This window comes from Cololabis saira, chromosome 8 (genome assembly GCF_033807715.1).
Source record: "Cololabis saira isolate AMF1-May2022 chromosome 8, fColSai1.1, whole genome shotgun sequence".
Taxonomy (NCBI): domain Eukaryota; kingdom Metazoa; phylum Chordata; class Actinopteri; order Beloniformes; family Belonidae; genus Cololabis; species Cololabis saira.
Window position 1 is genome coordinate 19,268,099 of NC_084594.1, and position 23,091 is coordinate 19,291,189.

Consider the following 23,091-nt stretch of genomic DNA (forward strand, 5'->3'; position numbering starts at 1 on the left):
TAGTAGAAGTGCTTTTAATGGTTTCTCTCCACTAAAGCCGTCTGATGATGCAGAACGCTCTCTTGTTGCAGGATCACCTACCGCCTTTACCGCCTGCACTGCTTTTACCGCCTGCATTTAAAATCCTGAGTGAATAATTACATTTTATGAGGACATTAGAAGCTCATGCATCATATTTTTGACCAAGCAGAAGTGCCTCCACACTGCTCTTCGATGTCAGATGCAGAGCATCAATAAAATGGAGCACCTCCACACACATTGCAAACGCCCATCTTGGAAAGTAAAACATAATTTCAAGACTATTTTAAACCAATGTGCTAGTTTTCAGTAGTCTGTTGTATACCACAGCAAAGATATTTTTGCTTGAAATTAAACTTTTTGACGAGATTTAGTAAGGTTGGATTTCTAGAGGGGTTTGTTTTTGTTTTATTTTGGTACCAAAAATACAGAAAGCAAAAAAGTACTCTGATTGTCTTGTTTGTGCCCATTAGTAGCACGGAGGAAATTAGACTTTTCTCTCTTAAGCAGTTATTTTATGCTTGAGAACAGTATTTAAAAAAAAAGATCCCATTATTGGGCTTGTAAAATCAGTTTTTCTGCGCTTCATGGTTGATGCTAAGGACTGAAGAATAGATATTAGGGGAGCAACGGTTCAGGTAGCCCACGCTTCGGTTCGGTTTTGGTTTTTTGGCCACGGTATCGGTTCGGTTTCAGTACGGTTTCGGTTGTGTTATGTGCATAAAGAGGTTTTCTTTCCAAAATTTTGGCATTTATTTTGCTTGTCACTTTTCAAAATGTAAATTACTATAATTCTTTTAAGTCAACAGCCTCTCAATCTTGACAACTCAGTACAGATAGTACAGTACACACTATACTAAATACATATCTTTAAGAAACTCTTTCAAAAGTAAAACAGTTACTGAACACAACACTTTTAAATGGTAAACTGCCTTTTATTCCTTGACTATCTGTATACACTATACAGTAGTATAAAATATGTATAAATATGATGACGTTGAAATGTGTGCAGGAGGCACAACATAACGTGGGTCGAGTGTTTTCATTAGATGACGAAAGCTCACATCTCTGACCAACGAAAAGGGCTGCAAATCTTTAGCAACGAACGCTCCCACTGCACGAGTTATTTTCTTGTGTTTATCTGAAGTGGCACTATAGGTCTGTTGGAAAGCATTCTCGATAGACAGTTTTTTCGCTGGTGTTACCTTATCGAGTCGCTCGACTGTCCTGTGTGCAGAAAGCGTTACATCAGGGTGTTGACGCTGGAGATGATGCTCATATTGCTTGTGTTTCCTTTTGCGTATGGGACACACATGTTTCAAGCAATGTTTACAGAGAGTACAAGTTCTGTTAACTGTTTTCTCTCCATCGTCGTATTCAACAGCGAAACCGAAATGATGCCACACCGGAGATTTGAATGAAGCCGGTGCTTCTTCAAACTTTTGTCTCTCAACTCCCCCACTTGTGCTCGCCATGACTGAGGGGGGAGTGGGCGGAGCTACAACAGTGATGAGGGGGGAGTGGGCGGAGCTACAACAGTGACTACGACTTGCGAGGAGCGCTTTTCTGCAGCAGGCTGACAGGCACACACAAACACGTGGGTTGTAAAGCATTAATGCAAAATTAATGGCAAAACCGAAAATCCGCGGCACACAAGGGCGTATTGAACCGTGGAGGGGGAACCGAACGGTTCGGTTTTATAACGAGAACCGTTACATCCCTAATAGATATTACTTTAAAAAAACATCCTTATACACAAGTGAGCATCAGTTAGAGACCAGCTCAAGTGATGCCAGGGTTAGTCGTTGACAAACAGAGGAAATGCTCTGCAGGTCGTCTGTAGTAACAGCAGCCAACCTGCAAGACAACGGGTGTAACCGCTCCTGCAGCTCTGTGAATGTTGAGTATGTGTGACGTTCACCATGTTAGTTGTTATGTAACAAGGCTAACAGTTGCTAATCAGCAGTGCACATAAACGGCGTCCACGCTAGTCCCGTTGACATACTTCGGGGCTTCGAGCATATTTGTACATATATGACTTAAACACAGCTAAAAGGACTAAAAACACCACAGAGATCCTTTCTGACTGCTGTTTGCGCTCTAATAAAACCATTTATCAGAGGTTTGTAAGTGATATTGATCAAATACATTGTTTTCAAAAAACAATTAGTTCAAAATGACAAAAATGGAAAAACAATGACTGTAAATCAGACTTTTGTTTGCCGGGTTTCTGCGGCTGGCTCGTGGACAGAGATGTCTGATTTGTGTTCCACTTGTTTGTGGGAACAATACAAAACCATGACACATGAAAGACAGAAAAACAATGTTTTTAAAAGTTAATCAGCTCCCAGTAAACATAGCTACTGCAGAAGCTAGCAGGAATGTGAGTAGTTTTTCTCAACTTTGCGTTTATGGATAAACTTCCTCGCAGTTTTTGTGATATTTAACTAAACGTTGTTTTTTTTTTTACCTGCCCGCGGCGTCGCCGGAGGAAATACTCCTTGTAGACTCAGTGAATGTCAACACAACATTCAAGGCAATCAATCGCACAGCCGCCCGCCCTCCAACGTGTAGCGACGAGTCTCGCAGTTGTGAAGCACAGGTCAGGACTTTTCAACATCCACACATACCAGCACCCATAAACACTGACCCGCCTTGAAACCTCCAATAAAAGATACCATAAAGACCGTTATAATGAAAAGAAAGGCTGTAATAATAATAAACCTCACATGCAACAGCGTTAATTCCTCAAAGTGCACCGTGGAGTAATTTCCTCCATCACACCATCTCCACCCAAAGTTCAGCCAAACATTTATGATAAGAACCGTTTCCATGGTGATGTCTGTTTGTATTTTCAGCAACATGTTCACTGCCAAATGGTCATGAACATATTAAAGCAGACATTTTTTTTTTTTAAAAGAGAAAAAAAGACGATAGAACTTTTTCTTTGCTGGGCTATGTTAACTTGAGTCTTTGAATAACTGAACCCGACACAACGCCCTGACGTTGTTCCTGAAAGAGTCTCTTTTATTGGGCAGTTCAGATCTGCAGGTCAATCCGACATCATGGACCCAGATCATAGTCAAACTGTCCAGCGTCTTTATCGTTACCTTCACTCAAGTTCACCTCATATGCATTTAGTGTACGTCTGAACTAGGAAGCTGCTGAGCTGACTTCAAAAGAAGCACACGATGTGCAAGAGGCCGGTGAAAAGGTGAAATCTGTCGTATTTTGACCAAACAATCAGAAAAAAAGTAATGTAATTTCTTTTAAAGACCATTAACATTAAGTATCTGATAATCTCATACCTCTACAATATTAAAGCATTGGCAAATGACATCTTCCATTAATCTTCATAATGTGAATAAACAGAGCAAACTAAATTGTTCACATATGAGAAAGGAGCACATTCATTCACCACACCCAAGAGCAACAATTAGGATCAGGGATCCAAATTAGGTGCTGGTGATTAGAAACCCCTCAGGGAGTGAAAGGTGGACCCTTCCTTATCTGACCCGCCGACTCAGGGGCTCTGCTATCACCTTTGCTATTGAAGGGAGTAGTGTCATCATGTCTAGATCTAAAGAGATCTCAGATGTCTCCAGAAATAGGCGGCTCGGATTCCTGAGAGTCTGGATACAGATTTGCAAAGAAATCCCAACTGTTTGAAACTAATCATTACAGCAAAGACAAGCGTTGCAAATGAGGTCTGGCATTGTGAAAAAGCGTCTCCGAGAACTCTAAAAATATCTGCTCACGACCTGCAGTTACGTCCTCGGTGTCAAAGTGCACGGCTCTTAATTCTGAGTAACGTAGCGCAGTTATCGGACTCCATCTGTCGGAAAGTTGAACGTCTCAACAGGGTAACTATCGTCAGAACGCGAGCAAATCTACCACGTAATGATTCAGAAAGAGGTAATTGAGGGTTGTGGAAAAGCCTTGTTAAAATGTTGTGGGTTATTTGAAACAAGTGGTACATGCTGTAAAACCCTCAAAAATCTTGGACGCGCAAAAGTTGGACTGAAGTGGTGGAAAATTAAGCAAAACAGCAGGAATTTATTTATGGTGAGGGAACTGATATTAACTTTTGAGCCCACAGATTTTGTTTCCACAGAAGACCACAACACCTGTCATATTTGTTTTGTTATGTCAAATATATATATATAAAAATGCTTTTAGGTGTTGAACAAGTGCATTACCTTTATCTGGCATGGTTTCAAAGATGATTAACTCTTTGCATGTTCAAATGTGTCAGGAAAGCCAAAAATGTCTGTGATTGATCGCTGGTTTTCCTACTCTGTCAACTCCCCTCGCCCTTGTGGAAAAACCCATCACTCACGGGGCTATCGCTGGACTTTGCGTCCAATTTTCAAACTGATAAATCATCTATTGTTCCTCAAGAGCGTGCGCAGCAGCCGTGATCAAACTCAGAAGTGAGGCGAGGTGTTACAGGAACCCTGCAGCTTATAAACGGACCACACAGCATCCTCCCAGGCATTAGTCCGGCCCTTCTTCCCCGGTTAGACCCTCAGTCAGAGTCCAGCTGCTCTGCAGACTGAAGTGATTTAAGTGCACCAGATGATGTTGATGCATTGAATCAGATTAGCGAAGGATAGCGAAGGAATCTGCTCCATTCATCATCGTTAGAGTCGTTTAAAGGTTTCAGATGACAGCTGCTGCATGAATGATGTTTCTGTTTGAGGATCATCGTTCTTACTGAAGGCTCACTGGTCAAACAGCGGATTTATTCACCTCGATGATTACGCTGGCTGCACCTGTCCGAGCCTCAGGAGAGGCGACATCCAGTTAAATAAGTGATGAAAGAATCTCTAAGTTATTACTTCGCTCATAATTTCCAACTGGTTTTGAATTTACTGAACTGCTGTAAGCGCAACTGTTGAAAGAGTTGCTCCTCTAGACGTCGTCTTTTACGATTACAGCCTCAATTCCAATGAGATTTGTACTAAAATGTATATACTGTAAAAGCTGAATCCAGTGATGTTTTATTAACAACAGTACAAAGAAACACATAAAATGTTTAGATTCAGGAGACATCCCATCTTAAGTAAATAAAGGTCGTACTTGATGATGGAGGGATGTTTCAAAAAAGTTGGGCCTCAGTACTCAGTACCTCTGTGTATCTATCATCTGTAAGCGACGGTCCGAAGACGTCTGGGACCTAAGGAGACCAGTTGACCTTCCTTTTCTGTGTGGATGTAAGATATTCAACAGTCCTGGATTTTCTTTCATCACTTCTTCATTTAAAGGAGCCGTCTGTAAGAAATGGCCAAAACTGGTACTGCAGTCACTTTCAAAATATTGTTGAGCGGCGTGTACCCTCCCCCTCCTCCCCCCCACCAGAGGTTGCCAGGTAGGCTGCAGAATGCAGCAGGAACGTAGGCTGCCATGGCTGCGATAATTAGAGCCGAGCTGGCAACCCAGATGCCGAAACAATACCGACTTGGTGATTGGGAGATAGGTGGAGGGTGGAGCTTCAGAAACAATACTGACTTGGTGATTGGGAGATAGGTGGAGGGTGGAGCTTCAGAAACAATACTGACTTGGTGATTGGGAGAGAGGTGGAGGGTGGAGCTTCAGGCCAAAACAAAATATGACAACATAAACATCAGTTGAGGGCTGCATCTCCTCTTTTTAAACTGGAATATCCTGGCTTGAGTGCTGTTGTCAGTGACATAAGTATTTGAAATTAACATGATTTTTAAATGTCTGTTGACATATCGGGGTCATTTTATGATTCGTTTTATTATTGCTCTTACATACAGCTCCTTTAATGATCCACAAAGTGATTTTAGTTGGTGTGACATCCGGACTGCAGGCGGGTCAGTTCAGCACCCGGACTCTTCCGGATGTAGCATGTGGTTGAGTAGTGTCTCGCTGAAAGATGCAAAGCCTTCCCTTAAAGAAGACGCTGTGCTGCTCTAAAACCTGACCTTGGATTAATGCAAATGTTCCCCCAAACCATTGGGATGCGAGAGCTGACAGCAAATCAAATGGATCAGCTCCTCTTTACTCTGGTCCGCGGTTTCTGAAAAGGAATGAAGATTTTGATTTGTCTTCAACTTTGCCTTGTTCGCTTTTAAATAAACTCTGTTCCCGAGCAGACGATCGTGTTTCTGCAGCATCTTGCATCATACATCATCTTCTTCGTATGACAGCGATTTCCAGAAGTGCTCCTGAGCCCATGAACTGATTTCCATTACAGAATCAATATGGATATCCAGCATGTTCAGCCTGGTTCTGCACACAGAGATTCCTTCAGATTTTCATATAGATTATATATTTTTGTCTATGAAAGATGATATAGAGTTACTGATATAGATTAGATTATAGAGCTACCGTTATAAATTGGGCAGGCAAGTCGACGTATTGCTCAGCCTTTCTTTAATCTTGAGAGTTTTTTGGGATTTTGTGTTCTTTTGAATGTTTTGGACAGTTTTGTGGCTCCACCTCACCGTTTCAGTCACAGCATAAAGGTTTGCACCTGTACAACTTGAGAGGTTAAAAAAGCTTCTTAAAAAAAAGTCCTAAAACTAGATTTCCTCATTGTAACAGTTTGCTGCAGATCCGCTCAGATTACATTTGAAACATTGCGTGGGTTCAGATACATTCCAGCGCTAATGGGGTGTGTAAGATTCTCATTATTCCCGCTGCCCACCACAGTTGATTTCTTTATTGCAGTAGCTGAAGGAGGGATTGAACCGCCCTCTGGAAAGATGTTAATCTGTCAGAGTGCTTGACTGGATTAACCCACCGAGGTTTTAACCAGCCCTTTAACAAGCGCTGTGTGCACATGTGTCTACGCGGGGTTAATGCGTGCGCTAGTGCCTGCCTGCAGAGCATGTCTGCGCGCCGCGCTGCGATTACCACCCACGCTCTGCCGAGTCTCAGAGGAGACGTGGGTCAGATCCAGAGCTGACAGGAGACAGAGGGCGACCTTTCACCTTCGCCGTTCAGTCCGGGTCGGCCAACGGCTACAAGACCGCGTCTTTCTTCAGGACATCAGGTCGTGTTCGTGTCCCCCTCCTCTAACCGGAGCTGTGACAGATAATGTTGCCCCCTCACTGCTTCTTAGCTTCCTTCTTAGCGTCACGGCGAAACAAAGTTTTATGTTAAAGTTTCTGACTCAAGTATTAATCCCCACAGGAACGCACTAATCCTGTTGTGAGTCTTTGAGTGTCTCTCGATGTACATTGCTGTTACTCAGAGACCCTGACGTCCTTTTCCTGAATTCATCCGGTCCAACCACCTTATTTCCTTTCCAGCCGAGGCCCAGCTGCAGTTACGTAATAAAACTTCACAGTAAGTGCAATCTCTTAAACAGGCGAAGGAAACTGTCACCACAGAAGAGCATAAAAACCAGGGCTGATGTACCACCTGAGCACCCCAGTTTCCGATGTGCTTGACTTGTCTTTGTTTTAATCTTTGCGTTCTTTGTTAGTATTTTAGATCACTCGGTGAGTTTTTTGTGCATCCCAAAATCAAAAACTGCAAACCGACAGTTTAAAGCCAAAATAAATGACTTGTTTGACACAAATCCTTGAGGGTCAAAGTAGTTTAAAACATAAATGGAACATATTTACCATCTTACACAACCAACCACATTGACCTCCAGCGAAAAATAATCCCATGCCTCCTTCGTCACATTCCTGGTCCTAAAAACAGATCTGTTGATACAAATGGGGTAGATTTGGGCTCTGAGGCTAATTATTGTCCCAGAAAAAGACTCTGCCGGGCCACAAACCAACACTGCAGGTAGACAACGTGAACATCAGCTGAATTATCCAGCGTGCTGAATAAAACGGCTTATTGTTTGTCCTTTCCTGACCTGCTGTAGTAGCTTTGTTTCCACTATCGACTCGAGGCCGTGGTGCTTTCACCCCATCCTTCAGCAGACCCGCTCTTAAAGCAATTCACTGTTTGTTTATCAGTAAACATTCCTGAATGACATCACAGCTTTCGCTCTCAAAGGCTCACCATCCGAGTTAGTCATTATAGACAATATTCAGTAGTTGTGTTCAGTAGTTTGGACGTCCCACCCACCAAATCACTAGTGAGTCAGATATAATTAAACCACAGATATCCACGGGACACCAACTCCACAAGCTCTACAATATAAGTTGAAGACTGCAAATTATCTGTTCACTGCAACAAAAAAAGAAAAAGAAAGAGTTTAAAGTGATAACATAGATGCAAATATGCTTGGGGTTCACAGCAGCTGCCTTGTGTCAACATGATGGAGCTGTGTTGCAGCAAAGTAATCCCCAGCCCCCTGAACCGAAGCGCCGCAGAATCACTCAAATTGTTCAAATTCTTCTGTTTTCATGTTTCTCAAACGGTCACTGGTGGCAGCCGTCGTCCGGCAGGCCTCAGGAAATCACAAATCACATTTCTAAGCCGGGGCTGATCATTTTGGTCTGGTTGGACTGGGACTTTTGTGACGCTGGTGAAATCCTGTGTCAACGTTGAAACGGCAGCCGCGTGGGAACTGTTGAACTCTGCAGCTCGACCGGGACAGAGGACGAGTCTGGCATCGCTGCGGCAGCTTTCTAAACATGCAAACATCCACTTTTCATAAATATAGACCTCTTAAAGCCAGATAATAGTACATTAGTGTTCAGTAATAGGATGATATACATGTAGTGTTCCTGTAACAGCGGCAGTGATACGTTTCAGTTCTCGCTCAGCATCATGGGACGGCGAGGCCTCTGAGGCCGTTTGTGGTTTTCGAGACAGTCGGTCTGTAAACAGCGGTAAGTGAGGTAGTTAACAGGGGGCTTGTTTAGTTTTCTGCCAAATGACTGACTTCAAATGGACCTGCACCTCAGAGGCTGAGCGAGAGAAACAGGAAAGCCACTGTGGTTAGATCACAGCGCGGCTATCAGCCGCCGCCGCCGCCGCTGCCACACGGCGCTTTGATGTGGGCGAAGGTTGTGTTCACGATAACCCCGCGCTGGAGAGACCAAGACAGACAGATGCAGCTTTAGAAAGTCTGACAGGTTCAGATGGAGAAAGGAATTTGTCTTTTTTTCTTTTTGAAAGTAAAGGATGCATGTAAGCGCCACACTCTCCAATAGCAGCTGGAGCTTTGCACCGAAGCATAAAACGACATCTAAAAAGAAAAAAAAAAAAAGGGTTGAAACTCACAGCTTGAAGCCAAATGTCAGTTGAAAATATTTTGGAAAATAATAAGTTTGAGAAAAGTCATAAATTTTGATTGCTTCATATGTTCCTCATTATAAGTTACAAGGCTGTTTGTGACACACATTTGTAAGAGGAATGAGAGAAATAAAAACACGATAAATCAGAGAATTATATGACTTTTTAACTGCAGTGGGCAAAATGTTTTATAGACTAACAACGAAACGTCACATCTCACATCTCAGCAGGGACACAGTTCTTAAAAGTGAAACATAAAACACTTAATAAGTTTATTCTAAGTCTTCAGACGTCTCATTTAGGGATCCACAAATATTAAGTTGACACGCTTGTTTTGTACGTTTTATCTTATAAAAACTGATAAAGTTAATACTTTTTAGATTTATAAAAGTAGAAGCATGAAGTTTACATGAATGTTAAAGTTGCACATCATCATATGTTGAGTGAACTGGCGAAAAAGAAAAGAAAGACGTCTTCATTTAGATGTTAGAAGAGTTGATGTGAACCGCCGACGACGGTGACCCGCTTAACCTGAGAGAGGTACGAATCAACTCTGACGTCTCACACGATCCATCGTTCAGATACGTTTTACCATCTGGAAATTAAAAGTGGCTGAAATTCACTGAAATGAAAGAAAAAGGTGAAACAAATGCCCAAAATATATATAGTTCACACCAATGTAAAGCCATATGTACCACACAAAAGAACTTATACTGGCACTTTTTTATATCTATGGGAGCTTGCTGATGTCTCTTTTTCTGCGATGCAACATTTCAGGTATTTGCTTCAGCGTCACATCAGTCAGTAATGACCGTTAAAGGTCAACTGTCTGTCAGTCAGTTTCCAGCCTGATTCACCCGGCACGGACTTTTCCGACCGGTTACGTGCGAACAACTCAAGGAAGCTCTGGAACGTGCCGCCGAGCCGCGCAGACGCCGGCAGCTGTTTGACATGCGTCACGTTCGCAGCATTTGAGCCAATGAGCCAATGAGACTCAATGATGAAGATCGGCCGCGAGATGGAAACGCTGGAAACATCAAACAAGACGCAACACGCCATTTTTTTTCCATTACAAGCGTTTGTTTGTGTTTTTTTACGCTGCCTGTAGCACAGACGGTCCCTGCTGCCTGCGTGAGCTGCCCTCGTCCTTTGTCTTTTCTTTTTTGAGCAGACAGCTTGCAGGTTTTGTTTCTTACCTGGGACAAACATTGTTACTTGGTGTGCCGTGAAACCGTCCGAGCTTTAACATCACGACTTCAACAACGGAGAAGTCTGCTGAGACCCGCAGCTTCAGTCTCAGTTGTGGCGCGATGGCAGCAAACGCAGACTCAGCTTTCTTTCTCCAAACAGTCTCCAGCGAAGGCGCACACTCGGTGACCACAAGAAAGTTGAGACGCGGTAGGTGAGAGCCTCCAGTTGGACGGGTACTGCAGCGACTAATCGCTTTCAGCAGTGAGGAGCTTGTCATCTCTCAAACATCCAAGTCAGATGAAACATCTTGTGGTCATGGAAAACAAGAAACTCTCACAAGGTTCAGGTTTTTTTTTTTTTACGAATGAGACTGCAGAAACCCTTCCATCCATCTATCCCAGCTCATCACAGGCGAGAGGCAGGAGTTCACCCTGTACAGGTCGCCAGTCCATCCCTGGGCCACATATACATACACACAACCATGCACACTCACACTCACACCTACGGGCAATTTATAATCATCAATTAACCTAGTATGCATGTTTTTGGACTGTGGGAGGAAGCTGGAGTACCCGGAGGGAACCCACGCAAGCACGGGGACAACATGCTAATTCCACACAGAAAGACCCCCGCCGGGCCAGGGAGTTGAACCAGGAACCTTCTTGCTGTGAGGCAACAGTGCTAACCACCAAGACACCGAGCTGCCCTTACTGCAGAAACCGCCTGACACAATAAAACCTGGAAGGGTAGACGAGAGGAAGGCGTGTGAACGGTTCTGACCAGAGATCACTTAAATGATCCGTGAAATTTAACGCAAGAAACTCAACAGATGAATGAATGATGACCGTAAGCGTCACATGCTTGATGCAGAAAAGATCCAACGTTCGGGGACTAAAAGGTTATGTGGCCTGTGAAAAAAATGAAGGTTGATTTAAAAAAAAAAAAAACAACAGAACAACATCTTCATGCAACGTCCTCATCATGCAGTATCACCAAAGTCGCCTCAGATTCATCGAGTTGGTCAGATCAGGTCCAGGAACGTTGGGACCAAAACATTCGGCCAGGAGACGACCAGGTGTTTCCATCATTAGACTCATCAGGATCCAGTTTTATCAACAACATACGTCACCTTAGCCACAAAAATGTGCTGAAGCAGACTTTACTCCCAGATTTTGGTGCAATATTTAGTATTGTACCCAGAATACTTTTGGTGTCATTGGATAAGGTCACCGTGCTAACCGTGTGTTTTCATCACAGCTGAAGGCGGTCCAGATATTAGCGTGTTTTTGTGACTTTGACTAGGCGGCGCGCGTGTGTGTTTTCTAGTAACGTCACTCACAGGAACCGGTGGTCTTTATAAAAGGATGGAAACACGAGCGAGCGTTGAGCCAAGTTTGGGTTGGCACCCGCCGGCCGCGTTCGGACTAAAAGTTACTCTTATGTGTATTTGCTTTAGATTACGGTTGAATTCCTCTGAAGCAAGTGTTTAAAAACATCATTTAAAACAGCTCTGTTAAAGAAAAAAAACGCTATCGTTAAATTATCATTAGAATAAATGTTGGTTTGCATTGCTAGGCGACCGTCAGTAGCCGTCCCTCACGGACGCTCTTCTTCTTACGGACACCAGTTTTAGCGTGTTTTCATTTAGATAAGAGTCAAAAAGTGAAAGTAAGCTTTTACGAAAGTATTTTTTTCCCTCTTTAATAAAGATGAAGGTCAGCCGTATACGGAGCGTTGGTCGGCATCTCCACCCGGGCATGAGCAGGTGGCGTCCATGGCGCTGCAAACTGGGAACCAAATGGTGTAGAAAAGGAAAGATAGAAAAGAGAGCAGCAATCTCGGCGGCCGCTGCGCCACCAGAATAGAAACACCTGGTTTGCGAGCCGCTGCTCTGTGCTTCATCATCCTTCACGAGTGCACATCAAACAGCTCTGACAGCGCTAATAACGGCCTAATGACAGCCATTATCCTCCAGCCGGCCTCCTCCAGCCTGCTGACACAACTGCTCACAATTCAGCTCTTATTGAGCCAAAACTGGCCTTTAATTACAAAGTTAACAGCGCAATGCGGCATGTAAACGAGGAAACCGTTATAGACTCTAATTAAGACGAGAAGGAGTTGATGTTCTGCGGGAAAATAAAAGTTCTGCTCCTTTTGACTCCGTCTCGCTTTACTTTTGCAGTTTCAGTCAAGTGGGTATTATACAATAATTTAAACCTGAAAACAACAAACAACTATTTGTGTGAGAACAAATAGCAGTACAAGAGAGATAAAGAAGATTAGATTCCAGCTTCGGTCGGTTTATCAATCAGAGACAGACGTAAAAGTCAGAACGGCTGCGTCTCTCTTTCTTTTTGTCTGTATTTGTTTCTGTCAGAGATGCTTTCAGGGACAAGCTGAGACCATATATCACCCGTTTAGAGATAACATTGTGTTCACCACTTTAAAAGCACAGCTAAGTAGTCTGAGAGGGTGTCATAAACGTTGTGGGAGCAAGCAGACGATCTCAGCAAACTGCAAGATCACCGCAGGCTGTCCCAGTCTTTCCCTGCACTGGTTCATTATGCACTATTCATCCATTCCTGATATTGGGTAGGATTTACGTTCCCAGTCAGAGTTCACCTCTTTACATTTACAGCATTTACCTATCTGGTATTATTTTCCACTTATTTGCAAATTGTATTCTTGTTTAAATGTCGTTTAAATGTAACGGTCTTCTTCAGCAGACTCTCGCAGAGTTGTGGTTAGATTTTTGTTCATTTTTGGCAAAACTGAAAGATTTTCAAGCACGGAGGTCATGATTTCTGACTTTGGGAAGACTTTTAAAGAAAGTTTCACGTTGACTAGTTTGTCAAATTTTAACTCGTTTCATTCACTCCACGTGCAGCTTTTACAAGTGTTCGGGATCTTGCCCTCTAAAACTCCCAGTTGTGTCCCAGTTACATGATAGTTCCTGCACCGAGGTTGTGTTTTCATTATTTTGGGCCAGTATTTAAGCGACTTTGTGTCGTTTACTTGTTCCAACATGACGCTGAACAACTGCTTCTGTGTTTAAATGCATCATCTTTATCTATCCAAACATACTTCTGATCCTAGGGACCAAATATCTCCATACTCGTCTCCTTTGTCCACTTCTCTTTCCTGTGAATTGCATTTAAGACTAAAAGGTGTTGGTTTCAGTAAAGCAACTGTTTTCTTGGCAGACCCGTGGTCTATGGTTTGTATATAGACAGCAATGCTGGCGTTTCTGAATAACCGTTGTTTCTGATCTAAAACAGTGTCCTCAAAGCTGAGGATCACAAGAACCTTGTTGTGGACCGCGGTAAAACTGGCACCCATCCTTTGATATACACTTGTTTGAATTGATGACCCTGGGAAGTGCCTTTGTTTAGAAACGGCTCCGCCAGATGTTGCCGTGACTTCCCTCGTTGGGTCCAGACCGAGCTCCTACAACTTTCTCCTGTTTCTGCGTGTTTATCGATGCAAAAACTGCTGTCAAACAAATTCTTATTAATTCAGCACAGAAACACTTCCAAATGTGTCCTGCCCCTACCACCGCTGGAACTTTTAGTAATTTCAGCGTCCCTCAACTTAATATGTGCTCGTCTATTTATGTTTATGAGCCGGTATTTGTTTGTATTTTCTCTGACCCTGTGTTGATATCAGACAACTGAATGTAAATACAAATGTGTGTACAACGTGTTGGCATTAGTTTTTGATATTATTGGCTGCAACATTAGAAGTCAAAAACATGTGACCTCGTGGCCTCAGGAGCTCTTGGTTACTAAAATATTTTTGTGACAAGACTTTTACGTGTTTCTGGAGCCAATGTCGACACCAGGCAGCAACAACAGACTTGACAAAGGCTTCCTGCCAGTTTTGCAGCTTCGTTCAAAATGGGACATTTTACCCACAAACCTTTTAGTGATAAAACTGGACACACATGCTTGTGCACATAGTTGCATCAGGGTAAAGTAGGTTGATGCAGTCATCTGGACGGTTCACTACTAGTCAAGATTTGCCAAGTAGAGCTGCGGTGAAACATCTTCAGAAAGGCTTTAAGAGTCCAGACTCTGTCCCTGAGTTGAACTACTGTAGTATCTGAGAAAATCGATCTCTCAGAACAACTTTAACCGTCCCAACTGAAGTGTCCTTGAACAAACCACAGTGCGGATGAACTCCAAAACATCTGCACTCTGTTCTGATCCTCACATCTGGGTTTTCAAGTCCTTCGCGATGTCTAAATTAACATTTGCGAGTTTGTGTTTCTGCGAGTTTACACCACTGTTGGGAATAATTACGAGATGGTTGTTGAGAGGAGCCGGCAGTGATGAGAATGCTTTGACCACAGCCGTGTGTTTTATTGCAGTTTAATGGCGGTCTGCAGCGAGGAGCTGGAGGGGTGTTTGATTGTGTTGAACCACCTCGCTCGCCTGCCAGCTGGATGAGGTGCTGCTGGTTCATGATCTGACAACAGAGGACTCTGACGATCATGAGCTCCTTGCGTATTTGAAGCACTTACACATGCATGGAGGCATGGCCGTGACTGAGATAGATAACTAGAAATGTTTCTTCATCATTTGCGGTTTCCCTTCGTCCCTTTTTAGAGGACAGATTCAGGATCTGGAGACACAAGTTGCACAATGCAAACGAGATACTTAAATGCAAGAAATATAATACCATGAAACACGCTGGAAATGCAAGAAATCTAATCTCAGGGGAAGTGGCCGGGGTCAGAGACCATGATTGGGTGTCTTTCTGTTTAATGTGCATGCGTCTGTCGCCCCATTCAATTGTGACTTCAAAGCTGGTATTGTTCAGAAAAGTATACAAGTTAGTCAGCACATCGCAGGAGGTTTCCAGATATGTCTGAAACAACAAGCAGAGAGCTTAAGCAACCAAGTGGTTAAACTGAGAAATGATCATTTTTCCACCACGATGGTGCAAAAAAGCCCTGAATTTTCATCATGTCAAATGGTTGGGAAGGACATATCATGTACTTATCCAACCACTCAGGGCACCACATAATCTGTAGGGAGGCATGTGACCCTGTTTAGACCTGGTGTTTAAGTCTGTCCTGAGTGAACTGGTCCCCTGAGAGTACACGTGTAAAACCCCCCAGGATGAATTTTAGGACACGTTGCTGTGCAGTGTTACTTTCTATGTTTTATCATTTTCTCTATTGCTGCCTACGTATATATCATCCGTCAATGATAATGCCTAGTGGCAGTGCAGTGATCTGAACACAAGATCCCACAAAAGATCTATGTGAGATGCATGTTAATGCCAGGTTAAAGATGTAGAGGAGGTATGAGATACATTTCCATTTATCGACTCGTTTCATTCTAGTTTTTCTATATATAAAGATGTCTAATCATCACTTTATTCATCCCTCATCATTTCACAAATAGATGCATATTCTGGGGGGGAAAGGCCAATTTTATCACCCTTAATAATGATAACGTGGGAATGAAATAATTGTTGCACTAAATAAAGATGTGAAAGAAGCACTTAGAGGTGACAGAATTTATCAAAGACAACATAATCAAAGGAAAATTTTGCAGAACTTGCTCCTTTTCTTCTAAGTTAAACAAGTAATCAGATATTTGAGAGCTGAGTTTTTTTTTTTTTGAAAACACAGGGGTTAAGGAGACCTGCATTTCCCATCTCACCTCAAAAATTAAAGAGAAGAAGAGTTTACAGATCAACATGGCTTTTAGAGGGTCATGAAGACATTTAGGGGACATTTTCCGGTAAATGGCTTATATACTTGTTTGAGTAAAAACAAGAGATGGTGGATTTTGTTAAGATTATGAAACCTGGAAGACTGCGATGAATCTGAATCTGTTGACAAGAGGAGTGGCGACGTGGGCAAAGTCAGCAGAAGACGATAGATCTCGACGGCATGGATGTGTGCTTCATTTAAAATCTCAGTCAAATGCCACGGATTCACGATCCCAATGTATTTACGTATTTGGTTACTGTCAGTGGTCAGCTGACGAACTAAAACATTCGGGGCCCACGATGAACACCGTACATGTGTGATTCAGCTTCGTCGCAGCCTTCCAGGTTTTCATACCTCCGCTCTGCAGCCGCAACCAAATCCACCAACTCTTGTTGTTTATCTTTCTGCACATTTATAATCACATGCAGTGTAAAGTGTCCTGTAGATCAGTGGTCCCAACACCGGTTCTCAGGGCAGCAGAACCTGCGACTGTGCAGCTGCTTTCGTCAGAAACACAAGAGCAACGGCTGCATCCGTTTACACTCCAGTAACTCACATGGTTTCAATGTACAAGTCAGTCGGTTGTAATTTTGAACTTGATCCGATTTAATGCCGCACATAGAGACATACACAAAAAGAAATGGCAAACCTTTGAGAAGTGGAAGAGTTCAGGGCCGGAGGACTCGTTTTATGATCAATTTCAGTTGCTGTTCTTATCAAGATTCAAGAGGTTTACCGTCACACGCAAAGATGATGAAGCTGAGTTGTACTAACAATGACAGTTTTGTTGATTCTGGATTGTACTTTGCATGGTTTCGAGTTGATCTCAAGTGCTATCATAAGGAGATTTCAAATACAAATTCATTTCTTAAAAACAAACAGCTTAAAAACATGACCGGTACAGGTCAACTCAGCAGCAGCCACACCTCTGAATGGATCACTTATCAAACTGCTCGCAGGGCAAAATCATCGCATTTCCTCTCCGACTGCATCTGGCTCATTTTGAAAGAGCTGATTACTGAAAGCCTTCACTGCAGCGGGAAGAGGGAAAAGGGATCCATCTGAGGCACATTCACTGATGGGAGATTCTTTATAGTGGGAGCCAGGTCGGACCTCGGCATCGCCGCCGCTGATTACTGGACGGTTATCAACACGCAGCATCTGAGTCTCTGCCAGAGAATCACTTCAAACAGGCTGGCAGACGAGTGGCTGGAGGGGGAGAAAAGCCCGCAAGGACCATCATTCACAACTGCAAATCATTTTGCTTCCAGAAGAGAAAAAAACGTGCAGAATTAATAGTTGTCAGATTAGTTACTGAAAAATCTGCTGAAGTCGTTAACCCGTGCACTTCGGATCGGGTCGACATTTTTCTGAGCGGTTGGTCCTTTTGAAGGAGGCAAAGTGTCCGACAGCTCGGGGCCCGACTGGGATCACTTTCAGCCCTGAAGATACACGTCCAAGAACTGCCCCCGTCTTCTCGGTGCTGAGGAAGCCGGGTAGAACAACAGCGCGTTTATTTCTGTCCAGTTGTTTTTATCATCACTTCAGTCAGAAATGCTGGCTGGTCTCGCTGCTAGCAGGGGGGAGGACTCTTTTTTTTTACTGCACGTTGTTATAAATGCATCAGAGTGAAGATTCTCACACCGGTGAATTCAGTAAGTTCTTGAACTCTTGATTAAATGCTGCAAATTCAGCCTCATCGATCTCAGTCACGTCCTGTTCACAGATTGCCAAAACATTGAAAGAAATCGTACGTTTTCTGCCCACGTAGATGAAATCCTGCTTCGACACCGTTTTATATTTCGCTTGACAGCCAGCTGGCGACACCACGAGCTGTGGGCTTGTTGTCTGGATTTAACTTTGCCTGCAGCTGCTTTTGTGGTTTCCCTGTGAGCTTCTCGGCCCCCGTTTCATCCTAAAACTGTCCATTTTCAACTGTTAAAAATCCATTCAGTCACCATAATGTGAATGCTAGTCAAGACTGAGTGGTTCTGGCCACCTTTGATGGTGCTCTGCTATAACACACCTAGATCAGAGTAGTGGACCATCAGTTGTTTTCGTCAACGAAAATTATGACTAAATATCGTCGTAAATTAACCTTTATAACCTGAGGAAAACGAGACGAGTCGCGACGGAAATGCTGGTCATGTGACGATAATGATAATTAAATATATAATGCAATATTGTAGACGAATAAAAACGAGACTAAAATGTAGATTACAATATAAAAACTGCTAAAATGTGTCTTCATTTTCGTTGACCAAAACGAGATGAAATGTTCTAACAAAGATCCTTAATGTCCATGTTTTCAGTAGTTTCCTCTGGTTTAGTTCTGCTGCTGGGTGACGTCACGTCCTCAATCCCAGTCGCGCCCGCGGGGAATCAGATCCAGAAGATGCAGCTGCAGAGTTAGAGGCTGATGCCGATAACGCAGAGCTCTAGGTTCACATCAATTAAAAACAAAGTTACATAAAGAAAGGGGCCGATGGCCGGCCACGCGGGGATCTTCTCTGGGACTGGGAGAAGAAGAAGAGACCATCTTTGGATACACTTTCCTACATAGACGTGGAAAAGAAAACCCAATGTGTCGTCGAAAAACAAGACGGAGAGAAATGCAGAAAAATAAATATGTTGTAAACTCAAATTAGAATCTTCTGTATCTGGAATGAATGTATTCTTGAGTCTGTAAGGTAACAATAATATAATTAAAGCTGCCCTTGCACTCATGTCCAACACAAATCCACCCCCCGGGGTTCCCCCCACATGCGTAGGTCAATCATACTATAAAAAGTGCCTTTGCTGTTCACATAAGCATATCAGAAATGACATCATCCACGACTCTCTATGTCAAGCCATTCAAAAGTTATGGCAGAAAATAGGGACTATCAAATATCAACCAATCAGATGAATGGGCGGAGCTAATTTGCACCAATGATGGTGAATGACTCAAAACCGAGTCCGATGACACCACCCACGACTCTCTATGTCAAACCATTCAAAAGTTATGGCAGAAACTAGGATCTATCCAATATGGACCAATCAGATGAAGGGGGAGCGCGCTTTTTGGTGTCAATAGTCGCCACAGTAACGCTTTTGACTGGGAAAAGTAATGCCGATCGTTGCAGGATTGAGACGCACATTTTGATGTATAACACACCTGGGTGCACGTTACGGTTCGGGCCGTATTAATGGCAAAAAAATGGCATAAATTGCGCCAAAATTACACAATTAATTAAATAAATGGCCGACTTCCTGTTCGGTTTCGGCCATGGCGCCAAGAGACTTTTCTTTCCATGATACAGGTGTGTACCGATTTTCGTGCATGTACTGTACGTTAAACCGTATTGTGGGGCTTTAGACACCAAGTTTTCTAGGGGGCGCTGTTGAGCCATTAGGCCACGCCCATTAATGCAAACCATGAAATATGCTCCGAATTTTAGTCGACTGAAACCTGACATGACTAAAAGGAGAATGAACGTGACTAAAACTAATAAAAACTAAAATGATAGCTGTGGCAGGGCGAGTGCCACGGGGGCCCGACCGAAGGACGGAGAGACACGGAGTTTCATGCAGACCCTTTATTTCGTTAAATCACCACACACAGTGCAGACGCACCTCACGCCAGCAGCTCCTCCGACCCCTTTGCTGCTGTCCGGCTCCGCCTTATAAGGCAGGCAGGGTGGAGAGAACCAGCCACTCAGGCGGATGGGACACAGGTGCGTGTCCCATCAACTTCTCCACCCTGCCACAATAGCTTGACCCAAAGACTAGACTAAAACTAAAATTGAAGCAGGCTGACAAAGGCAAGAGGTGTTATATACTGAAAACTACGACAATCAATGTATTTTCTTTCTTTTTTCTAACTGGAACTCTCCAGCGGACCGCTGGGAATGTTTTGTAAGCTCCTGAGCGGACACTCGGGTTATTCTCACTGCTCACGATCACGCGCATGCACGCCTCCCATTTCAACATAACGAGACGTAATTAAAATTCTTATATGATAAGACGTGCATTTGCTGTAACAAGCTTGGAAACCCTCAGACATGTTTGGACGAATGGATTTTGACATCTGGACAATAAAACAATGACAAAAATGTCTGCCTGATTACGGACCTCAACTCCCCGAACAATCAGCGATCACGTTATTTTATTGAAATCTGTTATTTTAGGATTTTGGATATCTCCATCCTGGAGGTCTTATCTGTTACACGCACCGTTGTGTTCACATAGAAACAGCTTTTTCCTAGTCATTTTGAAGTGAAACACACGCTGCAAACCTACAAAAAAAAGCAAAAAAAGATGCTGTGATGCATCACTGAGGTGTCAACTTCAACTTTAATGTGCAAAAAGAGGCTCCACTGAAACATGTTTCATTTACTTCCCTGTCACGATAAAAAAAAAAATAATTACAAAAAAAGACAAAAGAGGGAGATAAAAAGGACACGCGTATGCAGATAATGTGCAAAAAAGTGATGTAATTTACACAAAGTGAAAAAGGAGACTGAAACAGAGGAAGACATCGTTCAGCACTTTGAGCCAAATGTCCTATTAACCCATAAATCAGCGCAGCGAAGCGAAGCGGGGAAGACGGAGGGGGACAAAGAGGGTGAGAGAGATAATGGAAGCTCAGATAAACGGACGAGAGGTGAGAGGAAACGAAACACAGAAACAAAGAACACAGAAGAGCAAGATAGTGAGCAAGGTAGAGATTATTCTGCAGGATATTTTAAGTACATTACAGGATTGACCTAAATATATCACCGTGCGTTTCTGTGGAGTGTGAAGAGTGTCCTCGGTATTTCTTTTGAGTGGCCGCTGATCCAGTTAACAGATTTCTACAAAGGAGGCGGCATTAACCTTCAGGTGTCGGACCAGGCAGCGTTTTGAGTCCCTCTTACGAAAGGTCACGCAAATCTAAAAGGAGACGTTTCTGAAAGCTCCTGTGAGGTCTTTGCTCTCACAGACTAAACAGCTTTCAGTTAAATGCTGATTGTTTTAGTCCACACTTCTGAGACAACTTTAAACGGAGGACGTTTTAATGAGCAACCTGTTTTTAGCAAAGTGTGAGGTGACAGTGGGAGGGGGAAACAGGCAGACTTGTCCTGTCCATCCCTTCAGAAGGACGGGACAGAAAGAGACAAAAAGGGCAGTAAAAGAATGACAGAAACTAACAAGATACACGTTGTTGTGGACAGAAACAATAAATAAATATCTTTAATGCAGAAATCGACAAGGAGGACGTTGATCCACTTGGAACTACTGTAGAGCTGACGTGTATTCTATCAGCTCTGGGGTCTTGGCACAAGATACAGAGGATTTGCAGGTTTCTATGAAGGACTGGATTCGCCAAATCTGAATTTGCTTTGCAGCTACATCTCCCTAATTTATATTACAGCTCATTATCTGCTCCCAAAAGTCTTGGAGAGCCGATCAAATCAGTCTATCCTCGTAAAGATGACTCCCTCTTCAACAGCTCAACAGAAGACTTAGATCATTCCTTGGGAAGGCATCGGCTGTTGAATTTACTCTCCTACACAACTCACTCTCCCGTCGACTCGTCCGCTGCTCTGATTGGTCCAAGCGTGTGCCAAGGCGGTTTGATAAGCAACCGTTGGATCGGGAGGCCCCTTGGATCAATGTCAGGCCCAACATCTTTCTAGATGCGGGTTTGATAACTTCTAATCAAGTTAGATTGTTGTTCATTTGTTGTGTTAGACCAGCCATCTCAGTGCTGGCTGGCTTTGGTGCTAAATGCTGCTGCCAGCTCTTATCTGGGGCCAGAAAACGATTTTACTGCCATCTCTCTCTGGCCTCCTGTTTGTTCGAGGATGGATTGTGAGACTTTAGTGATTGTTTTATAAGGTCTTGAATGCATTGGCATCACTGCATTTGCTCGATCTTATCCCTCCTCCTGTCAGATCACCGACATCTTCCAGGAAGACGGTCCTTGACTTTTTCCAGAGCTGGATTTAAGAACAGGGGTGACGGAGCTTTTGCTGGAGCAGATCCAATAAGATCTGCTCAAACTGTTGCTATGTTCAGGTCTTCGCTCCAGACTCTTCTCGTTGACCTTTAATGCGAGCTGAACAGTCACATCTGGCAAAGACTCTTATTTTATTTTATTTTATGCCTGTGAGGACATTTGGTCAACATGTCCGTTTAACGTGCGCCACTCAGCCGAGGCCTTCAGCATGTGGTCATCTTTACGAGGTAAAATGGACTGAAGTGTTGTGAAGCTGTCAGTGAGTGAGGCTGCAGAGTTTTACAGATGGCGGAGAAAAAACAAACAAACAAATAAACCAGATGTCCAGCTGACAAACAAATATCCAGATATCTGAGTATTTGGGTCTATTCCGATTGAAAACGCTGCAAACTGAACCGGACGACGCTGTTGCGGGTGTCTTGCAGAGTGTCGACATGATCGAGGTGCTTCTCCTTAAAGTAATGGCTTCTCTACTGGTTTCACCTACACGTATAATGCAGTACAGAATGTGGTTTTAATTTTAAAGCAATGAACCACATCAGCTGGAGGATAAAAAGAAGTGCAAAAAGGAAATGAGCGTTGGGGTTTTGTCCGTCTCTACGAGTGTCAGACAGCCAATGATAGCAACACTTTACTGCAGGACATCACATCAGCCGCAGCCTCTTCATCTACTGTTCACCAGCTGCTTACCATCTCGGCTGTGACACACACACACACACACACACACACACACACACACACACACACACACACACACACACACACACACACACACACACACACACACACACACACTCTGTCAGAGGAGGTGAGTTAGAGCTTTTTTTATTGCTCGAAAGTTCAAAACAGACCACAAATATTCGAATTACCTTTTGTTAAAGGAAATGTAAGCGTCTCTTTCAGTTCTATGAATTCAACCAGACCGTGACACATGGGGAGACAAAGAGCCGGCGTGTCTGTGTTTGTGTTTCTGATGTTTTCGATGCGTTATTTAATT

The 23,091-nt window shown here is 43.3% G+C and overlaps 1 protein-coding gene across 1 annotated transcript in view; it reads left to right on the forward strand.

Annotated features, from left to right (window-relative positions):
* angpt4 (angiopoietin 4) overlaps positions 1–23,091 on the forward strand; it is a 78,287-nt gene that overhangs the window by 1,871 nt on the left and 53,325 nt on the right. The window lies entirely within an intron of this gene.